Below are 20,402 nucleotides of genomic sequence, written 5' to 3' on the forward strand. Positions count from 1 at the left end.
GCATACAATCGAAGCTGACAAAGCATTGTATCATGAGGGTGTAGCTCAGTGGTAGAGCGCATGCTTCGCATGTATGAGGCCCCGGGTTCAATCCCTGGCATCTCCAACTTTTGAAGCAGAAAAAGTCACCTTTAAAAGAATCAAACAAAAGGATACAGGTATACGTAGTAGAAATACTTAAAAAATATACCAGTTCACAAATGGGAGAAAGGAGAATGTATATTTCAGTCATGACTGAGGGTACTTTTGCTGCGTTTTAGAAAAATTGTGGACTTGAAGAGCCCTAGTCGCCAGAAAACAGTATAATTATGATGTCCTAGGTGTAAGGACACAAAAGCTCTACTTTGCTTACATGGGAAATCCCAATTCTGCGATTGCCAAAAAATTCCTAGTTCTACAGAAACGGAAGGGGATGTAGCTCAGTGGTAGAGCGCATGCTTCTGCTTTCTGTTTTGAAAGCAGGAAAAGACACCTTTAAAAGAAACAAGCCAAAGGATACAAGTATACCTTGCAGAAATGCTTAAAAAATAAACTTCTACGCAAATGGGAGGAAGGAGTACGTATATTCCAATCATGAGTGAGGGTGTTTTTGCTGCATTTTAGAAACATTGTGGACTTGCACAGCCATGGTCATCAGAAAACAGTATAATTATGATGTCTTATGGGTATGGACACAAAAGCTCTACATTGGTTACATGGGAAATCCCGATTCTGCGATTGCCCAAAATTCAAAGTTCTAAAGAAGCACAAGGTGGTGTAGCTCAGTGGTCGAGCGCATGCTTTGCATGTATGAGGCCCCGGGTTCAATCCCCGGCATCTCCAACTTTTGTAAGAGATATTTATAGATGAACTTGCACAAGGTGCTTGGAAACTGATGTTTTGTTAGCTGGTTTAGTCAATTGTGTCTTGCGGCATACAATCGAAGCTGACAAAGCACTGTATCATGGGGGTGTAGCTCAGTGGTAGAGCGCATGCTTCACATGTATGAGGCCCCAGGTTCAATCCCCAGCATCTCCAACCTTTGAAGCAGAAAAAGACACCTTTGAAAGAAACAAACAAAAGGATACAGGTATACGTAGTAGAAATACTTAAAAAATATACCAGTTCACGAATGGGAGAAAGGAGAATGTATATTTCAGTCATGACTGAGGGTAATTTTGCTGCGTTTTAGAAAAATATGAGTTTTTAAAGCAGGAAAAGACACCTTTAAAAGAAACCAGCCAAAGGATACAAGTATACCTTGCAGAAATGCTTAAAAAATAAACTTCTACGCAAATGGGAGGAAGGAGTACGTATATTCCAATCATGAGTGAGGGTGTTTTTGCTGCATTTTAGAAACATTGTGGACTTGCACAGCCATGGTCATCAGAAAACAGTATAATTATGATGTCTTATGGGTATGGACACAAAAGCTCTACATTGCTTACATGGGAAATCCCGATTCTGCGATTGCCCAAAATTCAAAGTTCTAAAGAAGCGCAAAGGGGTGTAGCTCAGTGGTAGAGCGCATGCTTTGCATGTATGAGGCCCCGGGTTCAATCCCCGGCATCTCCAGCTTTTGTGAGAGATATTTATAGATGAACTTGCACAAGGTGCTTGGAAACTGATGTTTTGTTAGCTGGTTTAGTCAATTGTCTCTTGCGGCATACAATCGAAGCTGACAAAGCACAGTATCATGGGGGTGTAGCTCAGTGGTAGAGCGCATGCTTCGCATGTATGAGGCCCCGGGTTCAATCCCTGGCATCTCCAACTTTTGTAAGAGATATTTATAGATGAACTTGCACAAGGTGCTTGGAAACTGATGTTTTGTTAGCTGGTTTAGTCAATTGTGTCTTGCGGCATACAATCAAAGCTGACAAAGCACTGTATCATGGAGGTGTAGCTCAGTGGTAGAGCGCATGCGTATGAGGCCCCAGGTTCAATCCCCGGCATCTCCAACCTTTGAAGCAGAAAAAGACACCTTTAAAAGAAACAAACAAAAGGATACAGGTATACGTAGTAGAAATACTTAAAAAATATACCAGTTCACAAATGGGAGAAAGGAGAATGTATATTTCAGTCATGACTGAGGGTATTTTTGCTGCGTTTTAGAAAAATTGTGGACTTGCAGAGCCCTAGTCGCCAGAAAACAGTAGAGCGCATGCTTCGCATGTATGAGGCCCCGGGCTCAATCCCCGGCATCTCCAACTTTTGAAGCAGAAAAAGACACCTTTAAAAGAAACAAACAAAAGGATACAGGTATACGTAGTAGAAATACTTAAAAAATATACCAGTTCACAAATGGGAGAAAGGAGAATGTATATTTCAGTCATGACTGAGGGTATTTTTGCTGCGTTTTAGAAAAATTGTGGACTTGCAGAGCCCTAGTCGCCAGAAAACAGTATAATTATGATGTCCTAAGTGTAAGGACACAAAAGGTTCTAAAGAAGCGCAAGGGGGTGTAGCTCAGTGGTAGAGCGCATGCTTTGCATGTATGAGGCCCCGGGTTCAATCCCCGGCATCTCCAGCTTTTGTGAGAGATATTTATAGATGAACTTGCACAAGGTGCTTGGAAACTGATGTTTTGTTAGCTGGTTTAGTCAATTGTGTCTTGCGGCATACAATCGAAGCTGACAATGCACTGTATCATGGGGGTGTAGCTCAGTGGTAGAGCGCATGCTTCACATGTATGAGGCCCCAGGTTCAATCCCCAGCATCTCCAACCTTTGAAGCAGAAAAAGACACCTTTGAAAGAAACAAACAAAAGGATACAGGTATACGTAGTAGAAATACTTAAAAAATATACCAGTTCACGAATGGGAGAAAGGAGAATGTATATTTCAGTCATGACTGAGGGTAATTTTGCTGCGTTTTAGAAAAATATGAGTTTTTAAAGCAGGAAAAGACACCTTTAAAAGAAACAAGCCAAAGGATACAAGTATACCTTGCAGAAATGCTTAAAAAATAAACTTCTACGCAAATGGGAGGAAGGAGTACGTATATTCCAATCATGAGTGAGGGTGTTTTTGCTGCATTTTAGAAACATTGTGGACTTGCACAGCCATGGTCATCAGAAAACAGTATAATTATGATGTCTTATGGGTATGGACACAAAAGCTCTACATTGGTTACATGGGAAATCCCGATTCTGCGATTGCCCAAAATTCAAGGTTCTAAAGAAGCGCAAGGGGGTGTAGCTCAGTGGTAGAGCGCATGCTTTGCATGTATGAGGCCCCGGGTTCAATCCCCGGCATCTCCAGCGTTTGTGAGAGATATCTATAGATGAACTTGCACAAGGTGCTTGGAAACTGATGTTTTGTTAGCTGGTTTAGTCAATTGTATCTTGTGGCATACAATCGAAGCTGACAAAGCATTGTATCATGGGGGTGTAGCTCAGTGGTAGAGCGCATGCTTCGCATGTATGAGGCCCCGGGTTCAATCCCCAGCATCTCCAACTTTTGAAGCAGAAAAAGACACCTTTAAAAGAAACAAACAAAAGGATACAGGTATACGTAGTAGAAATACTTAAAAAATATACCAGTTCACAAATGGGAGAAAGGAGAATGTATATTTCAGTCATGACTGAGGGTATTTTTGCGGCGTTTTAGAAAAATTGTGGACTTGCAGAGCCCTAGTCGCCAGAAAACAGTATAATTATGATGTCCTAAGTGTAAGGACACAAAAGCTCTACTTTGCTTACATGGGAAATCCCAATTCTGCGATTGCCAAAAAATTCCAAGTTCTATAGAAACGGAAGGGGATGTAGCTCAGTGGTAGAGCGCATGCTTCTGCTTTCTGTTTTGAAAGCAGGAAAAGACACCTTTAAAAGAAAAAAGCCAAAGGATACAAGTATACCTTGCAGAAATGCTTAAAAAATAAACTTCTACGCAAATGGGAGGAAGGAGTACGTATATTCCAATCATGAGTGAGGGTGTTTTTGCTGCATTTTAGAAACATTGTGGACTTGCACAGCCATGGTCATCAGAAAACAGTATAATTATGATGTCTTATGGGTATGGACACAAAAGCTCTACATTGGTTACATGGGAAATCCCGATTCTGCGATTGCCCAAAATTCAAAGTTCTAAAGAAGCGCAAGGGGGTGTAGCTCAGTGGTAGAGCGCATGCTTTGCATGTATGAGGCCCCGGGTTCAATCCCCGGCATCTCCAGCTTTTGTGAGAGATATTTATAGATGAACTTGCACAAGGTGCTTGGAAACTGATGTTTTGTTAGCTGGTTTAGTCAATTGTGTCTTGTGGCATACAATCGAAGCTGAGAAAGCATTGTATCATGGGGGTGTAGCTCAGTGGTAGAGCGCATGCTTCGCATGTATGAGGCCCCGGGTTCAATCCCTGGCATCTCCAACTTTTGAAGCAGAAAAAGACACCTTTAAAAGAAACAAACAAAAGAATACAGGTATACGTAGTAGAAATACTTAAAAAATATACCAGTTCACAAATGGGAGAAAGGAGAATGTATATTTCAGTCATGACTGAGGGTACTTTTGCTGCGTTTTAGAAAAATTGTGGACTTGCAGAGCCCTAGTCGCCAGAAAACAGTATAATTATGATGTCCTAGGTGTAAGGACACAAAAGCTCTACTTTGCTTACATGGGAAATCCCAATTCTGCGATTGCCAAAAAATTCCTAGTTCTACAGAAACGGAAGGGGATGTAGCTCAGTGGTAGAGCGCATGCTTTCTGTTTTGAAAGCAGGAAAAGACACCTTTAAAAGAAAAAAGCCAAAGGATACAAGTATACCTTGCAGAAATGCTTAAAAAATAAACTTCTACGCAAATGGGAGGAAGGAGTACGTATATTCCAATCATGAGTGAGGGTGTTTTTGCTGCATTTTAGAAACATTGTGGACTTGCACAGCCATGGTCATCAGAAAACAGTATAATTATGATGTCTTATGGGTATGGACACAAAAGCTCTACATTGGTTACATGGGAAATCCCGATTCTGCGATTGCCCAAAATTCAAAGTTCTAAAGAAGCGCAAGGGGGTGTAGCTCAGTGGTAGAGCGCATGCTTTGCATGTATGAGGCCCCGGGTTCAATCCCCGGCATCTCCAGCTTTTGTGAGAGATATTTATAGATGAACTTGCACAAGGTGCTTGGAAACTGATGTTTTGTTAGCTGGTTTAGTCAATTGTGTCTTGTGGCATACAATCGAAGCTGAGAAAGCATTGTATCATGGGGGTGTAGCTCAGTGGTAGAGCGCATGCTTCGCATGTATGAGGCCCCGGGTTCAATCCCTGGCATCTCCAACTTTTGAAGCAGAAAAAGACACCTTTAAAAGAAACAAACAAAAGAATACAGGTATACGTAGTAGAAATACTTAAAAAATATACCAGTTCACAAATGGGAGAAAGGAGAATGTATATTTCAGTCATGACTGAGGGTACTTTTGCTGCGTTTTAGAAAAATTGTGGACTTGCAGAGCCCTAGTCGCCAGAAAACAGTATAATTATGATGTCCTAGGTGTAAGGACACAAAAGCTCTACTTTGCTTACATGGGAAATCCCAATTCTGCGATTGCCAAAAAATTCCTAGTTCTACAGAAACGGAAGGGGATGTAGCTCAGTGGTAGAGCGCATGCTTTCTGTTTTGAAAGCAGGAAAAGACACCTTTAAAAGAAACAAGCCAAAGGATACAAGTATACCTTGCAGAAATGCTTAAAAAATAAACTTCTACGCAAATGGGAGGAAGGAGTACGTATATTCCAATCATGAGTGAGGGTGTTTTTGCTGCATTTTAGAAACATTGTGGACTTGCACAGCCATGGTCATCAGAAAACAGTATAATTATGATGTCTTATGGGTATGGACACAAAAGCTCTACATTGGTTACATGGGAAATCCCGATTCTGCGATTGCCCAAAATTCAAAGTTCTAAAGAAGCACAAGGGGGTGTAGCTCAGTGGTCGAGCGCATGCTTTGCATGTATGAGGACCCGGGTTCAATCCCCGGCTTCTCCAACTTTTGTAAGAGATATTTATAGATGAACTTGCACAAGGTGCTTGGAAACTGATGTTTTGTTAGCTGGTTTAGTCAATTGTGTGTTGCGGCATACAATCGAAGCTGACAAAGCACTGTATCATGGGGGTGTAGCTCAGTGGTAGAGCGCATGCTTCACATGTATGAGGCCCCAGGTTCAATCCCCAGCATCTCCAACCTTTGAAGCAGAAAAAGACACCTTTGAAAGAAACAAACAAAAGGATACAGGTATACGTAGTAGAAATACTTAAAAAATATACCAGTTCACGAATGGGAGAAAGGAGAATGTATATTTCAGTCATGACTGAGGGTAATTTTGCTGCGTTTTAGAAAAATTTGAGTTTTTAAAGCAGGAAAAGACACCTTTAAAAGAAACAAGCCAAAGGATACAAGTATACCTTGCAGAAATGCTTAAAAAATAAACTTCTACGCAAATGGGAGGAAGGAGTACGTATATTCCAATCATGAGTGAGGGTGTTTTTGCTGCATTTTAGAAACATTGTGGACTTGCACAGCCATGGTCATCAGAAAACAGTATAATTATGATGTCTTATGGGTATGGACACAAAAGCTCTACATTGCTTACATGGGAAATCCCGATTCTGCGATTGCCCAAAATTCAAAGTTCTAAAGAAGCGCAAAGGGGTGTAGCTCAGTGGTAGAGCGCATGCTTTGCATGTATGAGGCCCCGGGTTCAATCCCCGGCATCTCCAGCTTTTGTGAGAGATATTTATAGATGAACTTGCACAAGGTGCTTGGAAACTGATGTTTTGTTAGCTGGTTTAGTCAATTGTCTCTTGCGGCATACAATCGAAGCTGACAAAGCACAGTATCATGGGGGTGTAGCTCAGTGGTAGAGCGCATGCTTCGCATGTATGAGGCCCCGGGTTCAATCCCCGGCATCTCCAACTTTTGTAAGAGATATTTATAGATGAACTTGCACAAGGTGCTTGGAAACTGATGTTTTGTTAGCTGGTTTAGTCAATTGTGTCTTGCGGCATACAATCAAAGCTGACAAAGCACTGTATCATGGGGGTGTAGCTCAGTGGTAGAGCGCATGCTTCGCATGTATGAGGCCCCGGGTTCAATCCCTGGCATCTCCAACTTTTGAAGCAGAAAAAGACACCTTTAAAAGAAACAAACAAAAGAATACAGGTATACGTAGTAGAAATACTTAAAAAATATACCAGTTCACAAATGGGAGAAAGGAGAATGTATATTTCAGTCATGACTGAGGGTACTTTTGCTGCGTTTTAGAAAAATTGTGGACTTGCAGAGCCCTAGTCGCCAGAAAACAGTATAATTATGATGTCCTAGGTGTAAGGACACAAAAGCTCTACTTTGCTTACATGGGAAATCCCAATTCTGCGATTGCCAAAAAATTCCTAGTTCTACAGAAACGGAAGGGGATGTAGCTCAGTGGTAGAGCGCATGCTTTCTGTTTTGAAAGCAGGAAAAGACACCTTTAAAAGAAACAAGCCAAAGGATACAAGTATACCTTGCAGAAATGCTTAAAAAATAAACTTCTACGCAAATGGGAGGAAGGAGTACGTATATTCCAATCATGAGTGAGGGTGTTTTTGCTGCATTTTAGAAACATTGTGGACTTGCACAGCCATGGTCATCAGAAAACAGTATAATTATGATGTCTTATGGGTATGGACACAAAAGCTCTACATTGGTTACATGGGAAATCCCGATTCTGCGATTGCCCAAAATTCAAAGTTCTAAAGAAGCACAAGGGGGTGTAGCTCAGTGGTCGAGCGCATGCTTTGCATGTATGAGGCCCCGGGTTCAATCCCCGGCTTCTCCAACTTTTGTAAGAGATATTTATAGATGAACTTGCACAAGGTGCTTGGAAACTGATGTTTTGTTAGCTGGTTTAGTCAATTGTGTGTTGCGGCATACAATCGAAGCTGACAAAGCACTGTATCATGGGGGTGTAGCTCAGTGGTAGAGCGCATGCTTCACATGTATGAGGCCCCAGGTTCAATCCCCAGCATCTCCAACCTTTGAAGCAGAAAAAGACACCTTTGAAAGAAACAAACAAAAGGATACAGGTATACGTAGTAGAAATACTTAAAAAATATACCAGTTCACGAATGGGAGAAAGGAGAATGTATATTTCAGTCATGACTGAGGGTAATTTTGCTGCGTTTTAGAAAAATTTGAGTTTTTAAAGCAGGAAAAGACACCTTTAAAAGAAACAAGCCAAAGGATACAAGTATACCTTGCAGAAATGCTTAAAAAATAAACTTCTACGCAAATGGGAGGAAGGAGTACGTATATTCCAATCATGAGTGAGGGTGTTTTTGCTGCATTTTAGAAACATTGTGGACTTGCACAGCCATGGTCATCAGAAAACAGTATAATTATGATGTCTTATGGGTATGGACACAAAAGCTCTACATTGGTTACATGGGAAATCCCGATTCTGCGATTGCCCAAAATTCAAAGTTCTAAAGAAGCGCAAGGGGGTGTAGCTCAGTGGTAGAGCGCATGCTTTGCATGTATGAGGCCCCGGGTTCAATCCCCGGCATCTCCAGCTTTTGTGAGAGATATTTATAGATGAACTTGCACAAGGTGCTTGGAAACTGATGTTTTGTTAGCTGGTTTAGTCAATTGTGTCTTGTGGCATACAATCGAAGCTGAGAAAGCATTGTATCATGGGGGTATAGCTCAGTGGTAGAGCGCATGCTTCGCATGTATGAGGCCCCGGGTTCAATCCCCGGCATCTCCAACTTTTGTAAGAGATATTTATAGATGAACTTGCACAAGGTGCTTGGAAACTGATGTTTTGTTAGCTGGTTTAGTCAATTGTGTCTTGCGGCATACAATCAAAGCTGACAAAGCACTGTATCATGGGGGTGTAGCTCAGTGGTAGAGCGCATGCGTATGAGGCCCCAGGTTCAATCCCCGGCATCTCCAACCTTTGAATCAGAAAAAGACACCTTTAAAAGAAACAAACAAAAGGATACAGGTATACGTAGTAGAAATACTTAAAAAATATACCAGTTCACAAATGGGAGAAAGGAGAATGTATATTTCAGTCATGACTGAGGGTATTTTTGCTGCGTTTTAGAAAAATTGTGGACTTGCAGAGCCCTAGTCGCCAGAAAACAGTAGAGCGCATGCTTCGCATGTATGAGGCCCCGGGTTCAATCCCCGGCATCTCCAACTTTTGAAGCAGAAAAAGACACCTTTAAAAGAAACAAACAAAAGGATACAGGTATACGTAGTAGAAATACTTAAAAAATATACCAGTTCACAAATGGGAGAAAGGAGAATGTATATTTCAGTCATGACTGAGGGTATTTTTGCTGCGTTTTAGAAAAATTGTGGACTTGCAGAGCCCTAGTCGCCAGAAAACAGTATAATTATGATGTCCTAATTGTAAGGACACAAAAGCTCTACTTTGCTTACATGGGAAATCCCAATTCTGCGATTGCCAAAAAATTCCAAGTTCTATAGAAACGGAAGGGGATGTAGCTCAGTGGTAGAGCGCATGCTTCTGCTTTCTGTTTTGAAAGCAGGAAAAGACACCTTTAAAAGAAACAAGCCAAAGGATACAAGTATACCTTGCAGAAATGCTTAAAAAATAAACTTCTACGCAAATGGGAGGAAGGAGTACGTATATTCCAATCATGAGTGAGGGTGTTTTTGCTGCATTTTAGAAACATTGTGGACTTGCACAGCCATGGTCATCAGAAAACAGTATAATTATGATGTCTTATGGGTATGGACACAAAAGCTCTACATTGCTTACATGGGAAATCCCGATTCTGCGATTGCCCAAAATTCAAGGTTCTAAAGAAGCGCAAGGGGGTGTAGCTCAGTGGTAGAGCGCATGCTTTGCATGTATGAGGCCCCGGGTTCAATCCCCGGCATCTCCAGCTTTTGTGAGAGATATTTATAGATGAACTTGCACAAGGTGCTTGGAAACTGATGTTTTGTTAGCTGGTTTAGTCAATTGTGTCTTGTGGCATACAATCGAAGCTGACAAAGCATTGTATCATGGGGGTGTAGCTCAGTGGTAGAGCGCATGCTTCGCATGTATGAGGCCCCGGGTTCAATCCCCGGCATCTCCAACCTTTGTAAGAGATATTTATAGATGAACTTGCACAAGGTGCTTGGAAACTGATGTTTTGTTAGCTGGTTTAGTCAATTGTGTCTTGCGGCATACAATCGAAGCTGACAAAGCACTGTATCATGGGGGTGTAGCTCAGTGGTAGAGCGCATGCTTCACATGTATGAGGCCCCAGGTTCAATCCCCAGCATCTCCAACCTTTGAAGCAGAAAAAGACACCTTTGAAAGAAACAAACAAAAGGATACAGGTATACGTAGTAGAAATACTTAAAAAATATACCAGTTCACGAATGGGAGAAAGGAGAATGTATATTTCAGTCATGACTGAGGGTAATTTTGCTGCGTTTTAGAAAAATTTGAGTTTTTAAAGCAGGAAAAGACACCTTTAAAAGAAACAAGCCAAAGGATACAAGTATACCTTGCAGAAATGCTTAAAAAATAAACTTCTACGCAAATGGGAGGAAGGAGTACGTATATTCCAATCATGAGTGAGGGTGATTTTGCTGCATTTTAGAAACATTGTGGACTTGCACAGCCATGGTCATCAGAAAACAGTATAATTATGATGTCTTATGGGTATGGACACAAAAGCTCTACATTGGTTACATGGGAAATCCCGATTCTGCGATTGCCCAAAATTCAAATTTCTAAAGAAGCGCAAGGGGGTGTAGCTCAGTGGTAGAGCGCATGCTTTGCATGTATGAGGCCCCGGGTTCAATCCCCGGCATCTCCAGCTTTTGTGAGAGATATTTATAGATGAACTTGCACAAGGTGCTTGGAAACTGATGTTTTGTTAGCTGGTTTAGTCAATTGTGTCTTGTGGCATACAATCGAAGCTGACAAAGCATTGTATCATGGGGGTGTAGCTCAGTGGTAGAGCGCATGCTTCGCATGTATGAAGCCCCGGGTTCAATCCCTGGCATCTCCAACTTTTGAAGCAGAAAAAGACACCTTTAAAAGAAACAAACAAAAGGATACAGGTATACGTAGTAGAAATACTTAAAAAATATACCAGTTCACAAATGGGAGAAAGGAGAATGTATATTTCAGTCATGACTGAGGGTACTTTTGCTGCGTTTTAGAAAAATTGTGGACTTGCAGAGCCCTAGTCGCCAGAAAACAGTATAATTATGATGTCCTAGGTGTAAGGACACAAAAGCTCTACTTTGCTTACATGGGAAATCCCAATTCTGCGATTGCCAAAAAATTCCTAGTTCTACAGAAACGGAAGGGGATGTAGCTCAGTGGTAGAGCGCATGCTTCTGCTTTCTGTTTTGAAAGCAGGAAAAGACACCTTTAAAAGAAACAAGCCAAAGGATACAAGTATACCTTGCAGAAATGCTTAAAAAATAAACTTCTACGCAAATGGGAGGAAGGAGTACGTATATTCCAATCATGAGTGAGGGTGTTTTTGCTGCATTTTAGAAACATTGTGGACTTGCACAGCCATGGTCATCAGAAAACAGTATAATTATGATGTCTTATGGGTATGGACACAAAAGCTCTACATTGGTTACATGGGAAATCCCGATTCTGCGATTGCCCAAAATTCAAAGTTCTAAAGAAGCACAAGGGGGTGCAGCTCAGTGGTCGAGCGCATGCTTTGCATGTATGAGGCCCCGGGTTCAATCCCCGGCATCTCCAACTTTTGTAAGAGATATTTATAGATGAACTTGCACAAGGTGCTTGGAAACTGATGTTTGTTAGCTGGTTTAGTCAATTGTGTCTTGCGGCATACAATCGAAGCTGACAAAGCACTGTATCATGGGGGTGTAGCTCAGTGGTAGAGCGCATGCTTCACATGTATGAGGCCCCAGGTTCAATCCTCAGCATCTCCAACCTTTGAAGCAGAAAAAGACACCTTTGAAAGAAACAAACAAAAGGATACAGGTATACGTAGTAGAAATACTTAAAAAATATACCAGTTCACGAATGGGAGAAAGGAGAATGTATATTTCAGTCATGACTGAGGGTAATTTTGCTGCGTTTTAGAAAAATTTGAGTTTTTAAAGCAGGAAAAGACACCTTTAAAAGAAACAAGCCAAAGGATACAAGTATACCTTGCAGAAATGCTTAAAAAATAAACTTCTACGCAAATGGGAGGAAGGAGTACGTATATTCCAATCATGAGTGAGGGTGTTTTTGCTGCATTTTAGAAACATTGTGGACTTGCACAGCCATGGTCATCAGAAAACAGTATAATTATGATGTCTTATGGGTATGGACACAAAAGCTCTACATTGCTTACATGGGAAATCCCGATTCTGCGATTGCCCAAAATTCAAAGTTCTAAAGAAGCGCAAGGGGGTGTAGCTCAGTGGTAGAGCGCATGCTTTGCATGTATGAGGCCCCGGGTTCAATCCCCGGCATCTCCAGCTTTTGTAAGAGATATTTATAGATGAACTTGCACAAGGTGCTTGGAAACTGATGTTTTGTTAGCTGGTTTAGTCAATTGTGTCTTGTGGCATACAATCGAAGCTGACAAAGCATTGTATCATGGGGGTGTAGCTCAGTGGTAGAGCGCATGCTTCGCATGTATGAGGCCCCGGGTTCAATCCCTGGCATCTCCAACCTTTGAAGCAGAAAAAGACACCTTTAAAAGAAACAAACAAAAGGATACAGGTATACGTAGTAGAAATACTTAAAAAATATACCAGTTCACAAATGGGAGAAAGGAGAATGTATATTTCAGTCATGACTGAGGGTATTTTTGCTGCGTTTTAGAAAAATTGTGGACTTGCAGAGCCCTAGTCGCCAGAAAACAGTATAATTATGATGTCCTAGGTGTAAGGACACAAAAGCTCTACTTTGCTTACATGGGAAATCCCAATTCTGCGATTGCCCAAAAATTCCAAGTTCTATAGAAACGGAAGGGGATGTAGCTCAGTGGTAGAGCGCATGCTTCTGCTTTCTGTTTTGAAAGCAGGAAAAGACACCTTTAAAAGAAACAAGCCAAAGGATACAAGTATACCTTGCAGAAATGCTTAAAAAATAAACTTCTACGCAAATGGGAGGAAGGAGTACGTATATTCCAATCATGAGTGAGGGTGTTTTTGCTGCATTTTAGAAACATTGTGGACTTGCACAGCCATGGTCATCAGAAAACAGTATAATTATGATGTCTTATGGGTATGGACACAAAAGCTCTACATTGCTTACATGGGAAATCCCGATTCTGCGATTGCCCAAAATTCAAGGTTCTAAAGAAGCGCAAGGGGGTGTAGCTCAGTGGTAGAGCGCATGCTTTGCATGTATGAGGCCCCGGGTTCAATCCCCGGCATCTCCAGCTTTTGTGAGAGATATTTATAGATGAACTTGCACAAGGTGCTTGGAAACTGATGTTTTGTTAGCTGGTTTAGTCAATTGTGTCTTGTGGCATACAATCGAAGCTGACAAAGCATTGTATCATGGGGGTGTAGCTCAGTGGTAGAGCGCATGCTTCGCATGTATGAGGCCCCGGGTTCAATCCCCGGCATCTCCAACTTTTGAAGCAGAAAAAGACACCTTTAAAAGAAACAAACAAAAGGATACAGGTATACGTAGTAGAAATATTTAAAAAATATACCAGTTCACAAATGGGAGAAAGGAGAATGTATATTTCAGTCATGACTGAGGGTATTTTTGCTGCGTTTTAGAAAAATTGTGGACTTGCAGAGCCCTAGTCGCCAGAAAACAGTATAATTATGATGTCCTAAGTGTAAGGACACAAAAGCTCTACTTTGCTTACATGGGAAATCCCAATTCTGCGATTGCCCAAAAATTCCAAGTTCTATAGAAACGGAAGGGGATGTAGCTCAGTGGTAGAGCGCATGCTTCTGCTTTCTGTTTTGAAAGCAGGAAAAGACACCTTTAAAAGAAACAAGCCAAAGGATACAAGTATACCTTGCAGAAATGCTTAAAAAATAAACTTCTACGCAAATGGGAGGAAGGAGTACGTATATTCCAATCATGAGTGAGGGTGTTTTTGCTGCATTTTAGAAACATTGTGGACTTGCACAGCCATGGTCATCAGAAAACAGTATAATTATGATGTCTTATGGGTATGGACACAAAAGCTCTACATTGCTTACATGGGAAATCCCGATTCTGCGATTGCCCAAAATTCAAGGTTCTAAAGAAGCGCAAGGGGGTGTAGCTCAGTGGTAGAGCGCATGCTTTGCATGTATGAGGCCCCGGGTTCAATCCCCCGCATCTCCAGCTTTTGTGAGAGATATTTATAGATGAACTTGCACAAGGTGCTTGGAAACTGATGTTTTGTTAGCTGGTTTAGTCAATTGTGTCTTGTGGCATACAATCGAAGCTGACAAAGCATTGTATCATGGGGGTGTAGCTCAGTGGTAGAGCGCATGCTTCGCATGTATGAGGCCCCGGGTTCAATCCCCGGCATCTCCAACTTTTAAAGCAGAAAAAGACACCTTTAAAAGAAACAAACAAAAGGATACAGGTATACGTAGTACAAATATTTAAAAAATATACCAGTTCACAAATGGGAGAAAGGAGAATGTATATTTCAGTCATGACTGAGGGTATTTTTGCTGCGTTTTAGAAAAATTGTGGACTTGCAGAGCCCTAGTCGCCAGAAAACAGTATAATTATGATGTCCTAGGTGTAAGGACACAAAAGCTCTACTTTGCTTACATGGGAAATCCCAATTCTGCGATTGCCAAAAAATTCCTAGTTCTACAGAAACGGAAGGGGATGTAGCTCAGTGGTAGAGCGCATGCTTTCTGTTTTGAAAGCAGGAAAAGACACCTTTAAAAGAAACAAGCCAAAGGATACAAGTATACCTTGCAGAAATGCTTAAAAAATAAACTTCTACGCAAATGGGAGGAAGGAGTACGTATATTCCAATCATGAGTGAGGGTGTTTTTGCTGCATTTTAGAAACATTGTGGACTTGCACAGCCATGGTCATCAGAAAACAGTATAATTATGATGTCTTATGGGTATGGACACAAAAGCTCTACATTGCTTACATGGGAAATCCCGATTCTGCGATTGCCCAAAATTCAAAGTTCTAAAGAAGCGCAAGGGGGTGTAGCTCAGTGGTAGAGCGCATGCTTCGCATGTATGAGGCCCCGGGTTCAATCCCCGGCATCTCCAACTTTTGTAAGAGATATTTATAGATGAACTTGCACAAGGTGCTTGGAAACTGATGTTTTGTTAGCTGGTTTAGTCAATTGTCTCTTGCGGCATACAATCGAAGCTGACAAAGCACAGTATCATGGGGGTGTAGCTCAGTGGTAGAGCGCATGCTTAGCATGTATGAGGCCCCGGGTTCAATCCCCGGCATCTCCAACTTTTGTAAGAGATATTTATAGATGAACTTGCACAAGGTGCTTGGAAACTGTTGTTTTGTTAGCTGGTTTAGTCAATTGTGTCTTGCGGCATACAATCAAAGCTGACAAAGCACTGTATCATGGGGGTGTAGCTCAGTGGTAGAGCGCATGCGTATGAGGCCCCAGGTTCAATCCCCGGCATCTCCAACCTTTGAAGCAGAAAAAGACACCTTTAAAAGAAACAAACAAAAGGATACAGGTATACGTAGTAGAAATACTTAAAAAATATACCAGTTCACGAATGGGAGAAAGGAGAATGTATATTTCAGTCATGACTGAGGGTAAGTTTGCTGCGTTTTAGAAAAATTTGAGTTTTGAAAGCAGGAAAAGACACCTTTAAAAGAAACAAGCCAAAGGATACAAGAACACCTTGCAGAAATGCTTAAAAAATAAACTTCTACGCAAATGGGAGGAAGGAGTACGTATATTCCAATCATGAGTGAGGGTGTTTTTGCTGCATTTTAGAAACATTGTGGACTTGCACAGCCATGGTCATCAGAAAACAGTATAATTACGATGTCTTATGGGTATGGACACAAAAGCTCTACATTGCTTACATGGGAAATCCCGATTCTGCGATTGCCCAAAATTCAAGGTTCTAAAGAAGCACAAGGGGGTGTAGCTCAGTGGTAGAGCGCATGCTTTGCATGTATGAGGCCCCGGGTTCAATCCCCGGCATCTCCAGCTTTTGTGAGAGATATTTACAGATGAACTTGCACAAGGTGCTTGGAAACTGATGTTTTGTTAGCTGGTTTAGTCAATTGTGTCCTGTGGCATACAATCGAAGCTGACAAAGCATTGTATCATGGGGGTGTAGCTCAGTGGTAGAGCGCATGCTTCGCATGTATGAGGCCCCGGGTTCAATCCCCGGCATCTCCAACTTTTGAAGCAGAAAAAGACACCTTTAAAAGAAACAAACAAAAGGATACAGGTATACGTAGTAGAAATATTTAAAAAATATACCAGTTCACAAATGGGAGAAAGGAGAATGTATATTTCAGTCATGACTGAGGGTATTTTTGCTGCGTTTTAGAAAAATTGTGGACTTGCAGAGCCCTAGTCGCCAGAAAACAGTATATTTATGATGTCCTAAGTGTAAGGACACAAAAGCTCTACTTTGCTTACATGGGAAATCCCAATTCTGCGATTGCCCAAAAATTCCAAGTTCTATAGAAACGGAAGGGGATGTAGCTCAGTGGTAGAGCGCATGCTTCTGCTTTCTGTTTTGAAAGCAGGAAAAGACACCTTTAAAAGAAACAAGCCAAAGGATACAAGTATACCTTGCAGAAATGCTTAAAAAATAAACTTCTACGCAAATGGGAGGAAGGAGTACGTATATTCCAATCATGAGTGAGGGTGTTTTTGCTGCATTTTAGAAACATTGTGGACTTGCACAGCCATGGTCATCAGAAAACAGTATAATTATGATGTCTTATGGGTATGGACACAAAAGCTCTACATTGCTTACATGGGAAATCCCGATTCTGCGATTGCCCAAAATTCAAGGTTCTAAAGAAGCGCAAGGGGGTGTAGCTCAGTGGTAGAGCGCATGCTTTGCATGTATGAGGCCCCGGGTTCAATCCCCGGCATCTGCAGCTTTTGTGAGAGATATTTATAGATGAACTTGCACAAGGTGCTTGGAAACTGATGTTTTGTTAGCTGGTTTAGTCAATTGTGTCTTGTGGCATACAATCGAAGCTGACAAAGCATCGTATCATGGGGGTGTAGCTCAGTGGTAGAGCGCATGCTTCGCATGTATGAGGCCCCGGGTTCAATCCCCGGCATCTCCAACCTTTGTGAGAGATATTTATAGATGAACTTGCACAAGGTGCTTGGAAACTGATGTTTTGTTAGCTGGTTTAGTCAATTGTGTCTTGCGGCATACAATCGAAGCTGACAAAGCACTGTATCATGGGGGTGTAGCTCAGTGGTAGAGCGCATGCTTCACATGTATGAGGCCCCAGGTTCAATCCCCAGCATCTCCAACCTTTGAAGCAGAAAAAGACACCTTTGAAAGAAACAAACAAAAGGATACAGGTATACGTAGTAGAAATACTTAAAAAATATACCAGTTCATGAATGGGAGAAAGGAGAATGTATATTTCAGTCATAACTGAGAGTAATTTTGCTGCGTTTTAGAAAAATTTGAGTTTTTAAAGCAGGAAAAGACACCTTTAAAAGAAACAAGCCAAAGGATACAAGTATACCTTGCAGAAATGCTTAAAAAATAAACTTCTACGCAAATGGGAGGAAGGAGTACGTATATTCCAATCATGAGTGAGGGTGTTTTTGCTGCATTTTAGAAACATTGTGGACTTGCACAGCCATGGTCATCAGAAAACAGTATAATTATGATGTCTTATGGGTATGGACACAAAAGCTCTACATTGCTTACATGGGAAATCCCGATTCTGCGATTGCCCAAAATTCAAGGTTCTAAAGAAGCACAAGGGGGTGTAGCTCAGTGGTAGAGCGCATGCTTTGCATGTATGAGGCCCCGGGTTCAATCCCCCGCATCTCCAGCTTTTGTGAGAGATATTTATAGATGAACTTGCACAAGGTGCTTGGAAACTGATGTTTTGTTAGCTGGTTTAGTCAATTGTGTCTTGCGGCATACAAGCGAAGCTGACAAAGCACTGTATCATGGGGGTGTAGCTCAGTGGTAGAGCGCATGCTTCGCATGTATGAGGCCCCGGGCTCAATCCCCGGCATCTCCAACTTTTGAAGCAGAAAAAGACACCTTTAAAAGAAACAAACAAAAGGATACAGGTATACGTAGTAGAAATACTTAAAAAATATACCAGTTCACAAATGGGAGAAAGGAGAATGTATATTTCAGTCATGACTGAGGGTATTTTTGCTGCGTTTTAGAAAAATTGTGGACTTGCAGAGCCCTAGTCGCCAGAAAACAGTATAATTATGATGTCCTAAGTGTAAGGACACAAAAGCTCTACTTTGCTTACATGGGAAATCCCAATTCTGCGATTGCCAAAAAATTCCAAGTTCTATAGAAACGGAAGGGGATGTAGCTCAGTGGTAGAGCGCATGCTTCTGCTTTCTGTTTTGAAAGCAGGAAAAGACACCTTTAAAAGAAACAAGCCAAAGGATACAAGTATACCTTGCAGAAATGCTTAAAAAATAAACTTCTACGCAAATGGGAGGAAGGAGTACGTATATTCCAATCATGAGTGAGGGTGTTTTTGCTGCATTTTAGAAACATTGTGGACTTGCACAGCCATGGTCATCAGAAAACAGTATAATTATGATGTCTTATGGGTATGGACACAAAAGCTCTACATTGCTTACATGGGAAATCCCGATTCTGCGATTGCCCAAAATTCAAGGTTCTAAAGAAGCGCAAGGGGGTGTAGCTCAGTGGTAGAGCGCATGCTTTGCATGTATGAGGCCCTGGGTTCAATCCCCGGCATCTCCAGCTTTTGTGAGAGATACTTATAGATGAACTTGCACAAGGTGCTTGGAAACTGATGTTTTGTTAGCTGGTTTAGTCAATTGTGCCTTGTGGCATACAATCGAAGCTGACAAAGCATTGTATCATGGGGGTGTAGCTCAGTGGTAGAGCGCATGCTTCGCATGTATGAGGCCCCGGGTTCAATCCCCGGCATCTCCAACCTTTGTAAGAGATATTTATAGATGAACTTGCACAAGGTGCTTGGAAACTGATGTTTTGTTAGCTGGTTTAGTCAATTGTGTCTTGCGGCATACAATCGAAGCTGACAAAGCACTGTATCATGGGGGTGTAGCTCAGTGGTAGAGCGCATGCTTCACATGTATGAGGCCCCAGGTTCAATCCCCAGCATCTCCAACCTTTGAAGCAGAAAAAGACACCTTTGAAAGAAACAAACAAAAGGATATAGGTATACGTAGTAGAAATACTTAAAAAATATACCAGTTCACGAATGGGAGAAAGGAGAATGTATATTTCAGTCATGACTGAGGGTAATTTTGCTGCGTTTTAGAAAAATTTGAGTTTTTAAAGCAGGAAAAGACACCTTTAAAAGAAACAAGCCAAAGGATACAAGTATACCTTGCAGAAATGCTTAAAAAATAAACTTCTACGCAAATGGGAGGAAGGAGTACGTATATTCCAATCATGAGTGAGGGTGTTTTTGCTGCATTTTAGAAACATTGTGGACTTGCACAGCCATGGTCATCAGAAAACAGTATAATTATGATGTCTTATGGGTATGGACACAAAAGCTCTACATTGGTTACATGGGAAATCCCGATTCTGCGATTGCCCAAAATTCAAAGTTCTAAAGAAGCGCAAGGGGGTGTAGCTCAGTGGTAGAGCGCATGCTTTGCATGTATGAGGCCCCGGGTTCAATCCCCGGCATCTCCAGCTTTTGTGAGAGATATTTATAGATGAACTTTCACAAGGTGCTTGGAAACTGATGTTTTGTTAGCTGGTTTAGTCAATTGTGTCTTGTGGCATACAATCGAAGCTGACAAAGCATTGTATCATGGGGGTGTAGCTCAGTGGTAGAGCGCATGCTTCGCATGTATGAAGCCCCGGGTTCAATCCCTGGCATCTCCAACTTTTGAAGCAGAAAAAGACACCTTTAAAAGAAACAAACAAAAGGATACAGGTATACGTAGTAGAAATACTTAAAAAATATACCAGTTCACAAATGGGAGAAAGGAGAATGTATATTTCAGTCATGACTGAGGGTACTTTTGCTGCGTTTTAGAAAAATTGTGGACTTGCAGAGCCCTAGTCGCCAGAAAACAGTATAATTATGATGTCCTAGGTGTAAGGACACAAAAGCTCTACTTTGCTTACATGGGAAATCCCAATTCTGCGATTGCCAAAAAATTCCTAGTTCTACAGAAACGGAAGGGGATGTAGCTCAGTGGTAGAGCGCATGCTTTCTGTTTTGAAAGCAGGAAAAGACACCTTTAAAAGAAACAAGCCAAAGGATACAAGTATACCTTGCAGAAATGCTTAAAAAATAAACTTCTACGCAAATGGGAGGAAGGA

At 41.4% G+C, this 20,402-nt stretch overlaps 41 non-coding genes across 41 annotated transcripts; all 41 read left to right on the forward strand.

The window, feature by feature from the left end:
- Positions 1–34: 34 nt before the first annotated feature.
- TRNAA-CGC (transfer RNA alanine (anticodon CGC)) lies at positions 35–106 on the forward strand. Its single transcript has one exon. It is a non-coding gene; the product is annotated as a tRNA-Ala (tRNA).
- A 644-nt stretch (positions 107–750) lies between these two features.
- Positions 751–822, forward strand: TRNAA-UGC (transfer RNA alanine (anticodon UGC)). Its single transcript has one exon. It is a non-coding gene; the product is annotated as a tRNA-Ala (tRNA).
- Positions 823–1,482: 660 nt separating this feature from the next.
- Positions 1,483–1,554, forward strand: TRNAA-UGC (transfer RNA alanine (anticodon UGC)). The gene has a single exon. It is a non-coding gene; the product is annotated as a tRNA-Ala (tRNA).
- Positions 1,555–1,677: 123 nt separating this feature from the next.
- TRNAA-CGC (transfer RNA alanine (anticodon CGC)) lies at positions 1,678–1,749 on the forward strand. Its single transcript has one exon. It is a non-coding gene; the product is annotated as a tRNA-Ala (tRNA).
- Positions 1,750–2,434: 685 nt separating this feature from the next.
- Positions 2,435–2,506, forward strand: TRNAA-UGC (transfer RNA alanine (anticodon UGC)). The gene has a single exon. It is a non-coding gene; the product is annotated as a tRNA-Ala (tRNA).
- A 660-nt stretch (positions 2,507–3,166) lies between these two features.
- TRNAA-UGC (transfer RNA alanine (anticodon UGC)) lies at positions 3,167–3,238 on the forward strand. The gene has a single exon. It is a non-coding gene; the product is annotated as a tRNA-Ala (tRNA).
- Positions 3,239–3,361: 123 nt separating this feature from the next.
- TRNAA-CGC (transfer RNA alanine (anticodon CGC)) lies at positions 3,362–3,433 on the forward strand. Its single transcript has one exon. It is a non-coding gene; the product is annotated as a tRNA-Ala (tRNA).
- A 644-nt stretch (positions 3,434–4,077) lies between these two features.
- TRNAA-UGC (transfer RNA alanine (anticodon UGC)) lies at positions 4,078–4,149 on the forward strand. The gene has a single exon. It is a non-coding gene; the product is annotated as a tRNA-Ala (tRNA).
- A 123-nt stretch (positions 4,150–4,272) lies between these two features.
- On the forward strand, positions 4,273–4,344 carry TRNAA-CGC (transfer RNA alanine (anticodon CGC)). The gene has a single exon. It is a non-coding gene; the product is annotated as a tRNA-Ala (tRNA).
- Positions 4,345–4,982: 638 nt separating this feature from the next.
- On the forward strand, positions 4,983–5,054 carry TRNAA-UGC (transfer RNA alanine (anticodon UGC)). The gene has a single exon. It is a non-coding gene; the product is annotated as a tRNA-Ala (tRNA).
- A 123-nt stretch (positions 5,055–5,177) lies between these two features.
- On the forward strand, positions 5,178–5,249 carry TRNAA-CGC (transfer RNA alanine (anticodon CGC)). The gene has a single exon. It is a non-coding gene; the product is annotated as a tRNA-Ala (tRNA).
- A 638-nt stretch (positions 5,250–5,887) lies between these two features.
- Positions 5,888–5,959, forward strand: TRNAA-UGC (transfer RNA alanine (anticodon UGC)). The gene has a single exon. It is a non-coding gene; the product is annotated as a tRNA-Ala (tRNA).
- Positions 5,960–6,619: 660 nt separating this feature from the next.
- TRNAA-UGC (transfer RNA alanine (anticodon UGC)) lies at positions 6,620–6,691 on the forward strand. Its single transcript has one exon. It is a non-coding gene; the product is annotated as a tRNA-Ala (tRNA).
- Positions 6,692–6,814: 123 nt separating this feature from the next.
- Positions 6,815–6,886, forward strand: TRNAA-CGC (transfer RNA alanine (anticodon CGC)). The gene has a single exon. It is a non-coding gene; the product is annotated as a tRNA-Ala (tRNA).
- A 123-nt stretch (positions 6,887–7,009) lies between these two features.
- TRNAA-CGC (transfer RNA alanine (anticodon CGC)) lies at positions 7,010–7,081 on the forward strand. The gene has a single exon. It is a non-coding gene; the product is annotated as a tRNA-Ala (tRNA).
- Positions 7,082–7,719: 638 nt separating this feature from the next.
- Positions 7,720–7,791, forward strand: TRNAA-UGC (transfer RNA alanine (anticodon UGC)). Its single transcript has one exon. It is a non-coding gene; the product is annotated as a tRNA-Ala (tRNA).
- Positions 7,792–8,451: 660 nt separating this feature from the next.
- On the forward strand, positions 8,452–8,523 carry TRNAA-UGC (transfer RNA alanine (anticodon UGC)). The gene has a single exon. It is a non-coding gene; the product is annotated as a tRNA-Ala (tRNA).
- Positions 8,524–8,646: 123 nt separating this feature from the next.
- Positions 8,647–8,718, forward strand: TRNAA-CGC (transfer RNA alanine (anticodon CGC)). The gene has a single exon. It is a non-coding gene; the product is annotated as a tRNA-Ala (tRNA).
- A 1,081-nt stretch (positions 8,719–9,799) lies between these two features.
- Positions 9,800–9,871, forward strand: TRNAA-UGC (transfer RNA alanine (anticodon UGC)). The gene has a single exon. It is a non-coding gene; the product is annotated as a tRNA-Ala (tRNA).
- Positions 9,872–9,994: 123 nt separating this feature from the next.
- Positions 9,995–10,066, forward strand: TRNAA-CGC (transfer RNA alanine (anticodon CGC)). The gene has a single exon. It is a non-coding gene; the product is annotated as a tRNA-Ala (tRNA).
- A 660-nt stretch (positions 10,067–10,726) lies between these two features.
- Positions 10,727–10,798, forward strand: TRNAA-UGC (transfer RNA alanine (anticodon UGC)). The gene has a single exon. It is a non-coding gene; the product is annotated as a tRNA-Ala (tRNA).
- Positions 10,799–10,921: 123 nt separating this feature from the next.
- TRNAA-CGC (transfer RNA alanine (anticodon CGC)) lies at positions 10,922–10,993 on the forward strand. Its single transcript has one exon. It is a non-coding gene; the product is annotated as a tRNA-Ala (tRNA).
- A 644-nt stretch (positions 10,994–11,637) lies between these two features.
- On the forward strand, positions 11,638–11,709 carry TRNAA-UGC (transfer RNA alanine (anticodon UGC)). The gene has a single exon. It is a non-coding gene; the product is annotated as a tRNA-Ala (tRNA).
- Positions 11,710–12,368: 659 nt separating this feature from the next.
- TRNAA-UGC (transfer RNA alanine (anticodon UGC)) lies at positions 12,369–12,440 on the forward strand. The gene has a single exon. It is a non-coding gene; the product is annotated as a tRNA-Ala (tRNA).
- Positions 12,441–12,563: 123 nt separating this feature from the next.
- Positions 12,564–12,635, forward strand: TRNAA-CGC (transfer RNA alanine (anticodon CGC)). The gene has a single exon. It is a non-coding gene; the product is annotated as a tRNA-Ala (tRNA).
- Positions 12,636–13,279: 644 nt separating this feature from the next.
- Positions 13,280–13,351, forward strand: TRNAA-UGC (transfer RNA alanine (anticodon UGC)). The gene has a single exon. It is a non-coding gene; the product is annotated as a tRNA-Ala (tRNA).
- A 123-nt stretch (positions 13,352–13,474) lies between these two features.
- Positions 13,475–13,546, forward strand: TRNAA-CGC (transfer RNA alanine (anticodon CGC)). Its single transcript has one exon. It is a non-coding gene; the product is annotated as a tRNA-Ala (tRNA).
- Positions 13,547–14,190: 644 nt separating this feature from the next.
- TRNAA-UGC (transfer RNA alanine (anticodon UGC)) lies at positions 14,191–14,262 on the forward strand. Its single transcript has one exon. It is a non-coding gene; the product is annotated as a tRNA-Ala (tRNA).
- Positions 14,263–14,385: 123 nt separating this feature from the next.
- Positions 14,386–14,457, forward strand: TRNAA-CGC (transfer RNA alanine (anticodon CGC)). Its single transcript has one exon. It is a non-coding gene; the product is annotated as a tRNA-Ala (tRNA).
- Positions 14,458–15,095: 638 nt separating this feature from the next.
- On the forward strand, positions 15,096–15,167 carry TRNAA-CGC (transfer RNA alanine (anticodon CGC)). The gene has a single exon. It is a non-coding gene; the product is annotated as a tRNA-Ala (tRNA).
- A 123-nt stretch (positions 15,168–15,290) lies between these two features.
- On the forward strand, positions 15,291–15,362 carry TRNAA-AGC (transfer RNA alanine (anticodon AGC)). Its single transcript has one exon. It is a non-coding gene; the product is annotated as a tRNA-Ala (tRNA).
- Positions 15,363–16,015: 653 nt separating this feature from the next.
- Positions 16,016–16,087, forward strand: TRNAA-UGC (transfer RNA alanine (anticodon UGC)). The gene has a single exon. It is a non-coding gene; the product is annotated as a tRNA-Ala (tRNA).
- Positions 16,088–16,210: 123 nt separating this feature from the next.
- Positions 16,211–16,282, forward strand: TRNAA-CGC (transfer RNA alanine (anticodon CGC)). Its single transcript has one exon. It is a non-coding gene; the product is annotated as a tRNA-Ala (tRNA).
- Positions 16,283–16,926: 644 nt separating this feature from the next.
- On the forward strand, positions 16,927–16,998 carry TRNAA-UGC (transfer RNA alanine (anticodon UGC)). The gene has a single exon. It is a non-coding gene; the product is annotated as a tRNA-Ala (tRNA).
- A 123-nt stretch (positions 16,999–17,121) lies between these two features.
- TRNAA-CGC (transfer RNA alanine (anticodon CGC)) lies at positions 17,122–17,193 on the forward strand. The gene has a single exon. It is a non-coding gene; the product is annotated as a tRNA-Ala (tRNA).
- A 660-nt stretch (positions 17,194–17,853) lies between these two features.
- TRNAA-UGC (transfer RNA alanine (anticodon UGC)) lies at positions 17,854–17,925 on the forward strand. Its single transcript has one exon. It is a non-coding gene; the product is annotated as a tRNA-Ala (tRNA).
- A 123-nt stretch (positions 17,926–18,048) lies between these two features.
- Positions 18,049–18,120, forward strand: TRNAA-CGC (transfer RNA alanine (anticodon CGC)). Its single transcript has one exon. It is a non-coding gene; the product is annotated as a tRNA-Ala (tRNA).
- A 644-nt stretch (positions 18,121–18,764) lies between these two features.
- TRNAA-UGC (transfer RNA alanine (anticodon UGC)) lies at positions 18,765–18,836 on the forward strand. Its single transcript has one exon. It is a non-coding gene; the product is annotated as a tRNA-Ala (tRNA).
- Positions 18,837–18,959: 123 nt separating this feature from the next.
- Positions 18,960–19,031, forward strand: TRNAA-CGC (transfer RNA alanine (anticodon CGC)). Its single transcript has one exon. It is a non-coding gene; the product is annotated as a tRNA-Ala (tRNA).
- A 660-nt stretch (positions 19,032–19,691) lies between these two features.
- On the forward strand, positions 19,692–19,763 carry TRNAA-UGC (transfer RNA alanine (anticodon UGC)). The gene has a single exon. It is a non-coding gene; the product is annotated as a tRNA-Ala (tRNA).
- Positions 19,764–19,886: 123 nt separating this feature from the next.
- TRNAA-CGC (transfer RNA alanine (anticodon CGC)) lies at positions 19,887–19,958 on the forward strand. Its single transcript has one exon. It is a non-coding gene; the product is annotated as a tRNA-Ala (tRNA).
- The last annotated feature ends 444 nt before the right edge of the window (positions 19,959–20,402 follow it).

Source organism: Hyla sarda, chromosome 3 (assembly GCF_029499605.1).
Source record: "Hyla sarda isolate aHylSar1 chromosome 3, aHylSar1.hap1, whole genome shotgun sequence".
NCBI lineage: Eukaryota > Metazoa > Chordata > Amphibia > Anura > Hylidae > Hyla > Hyla sarda.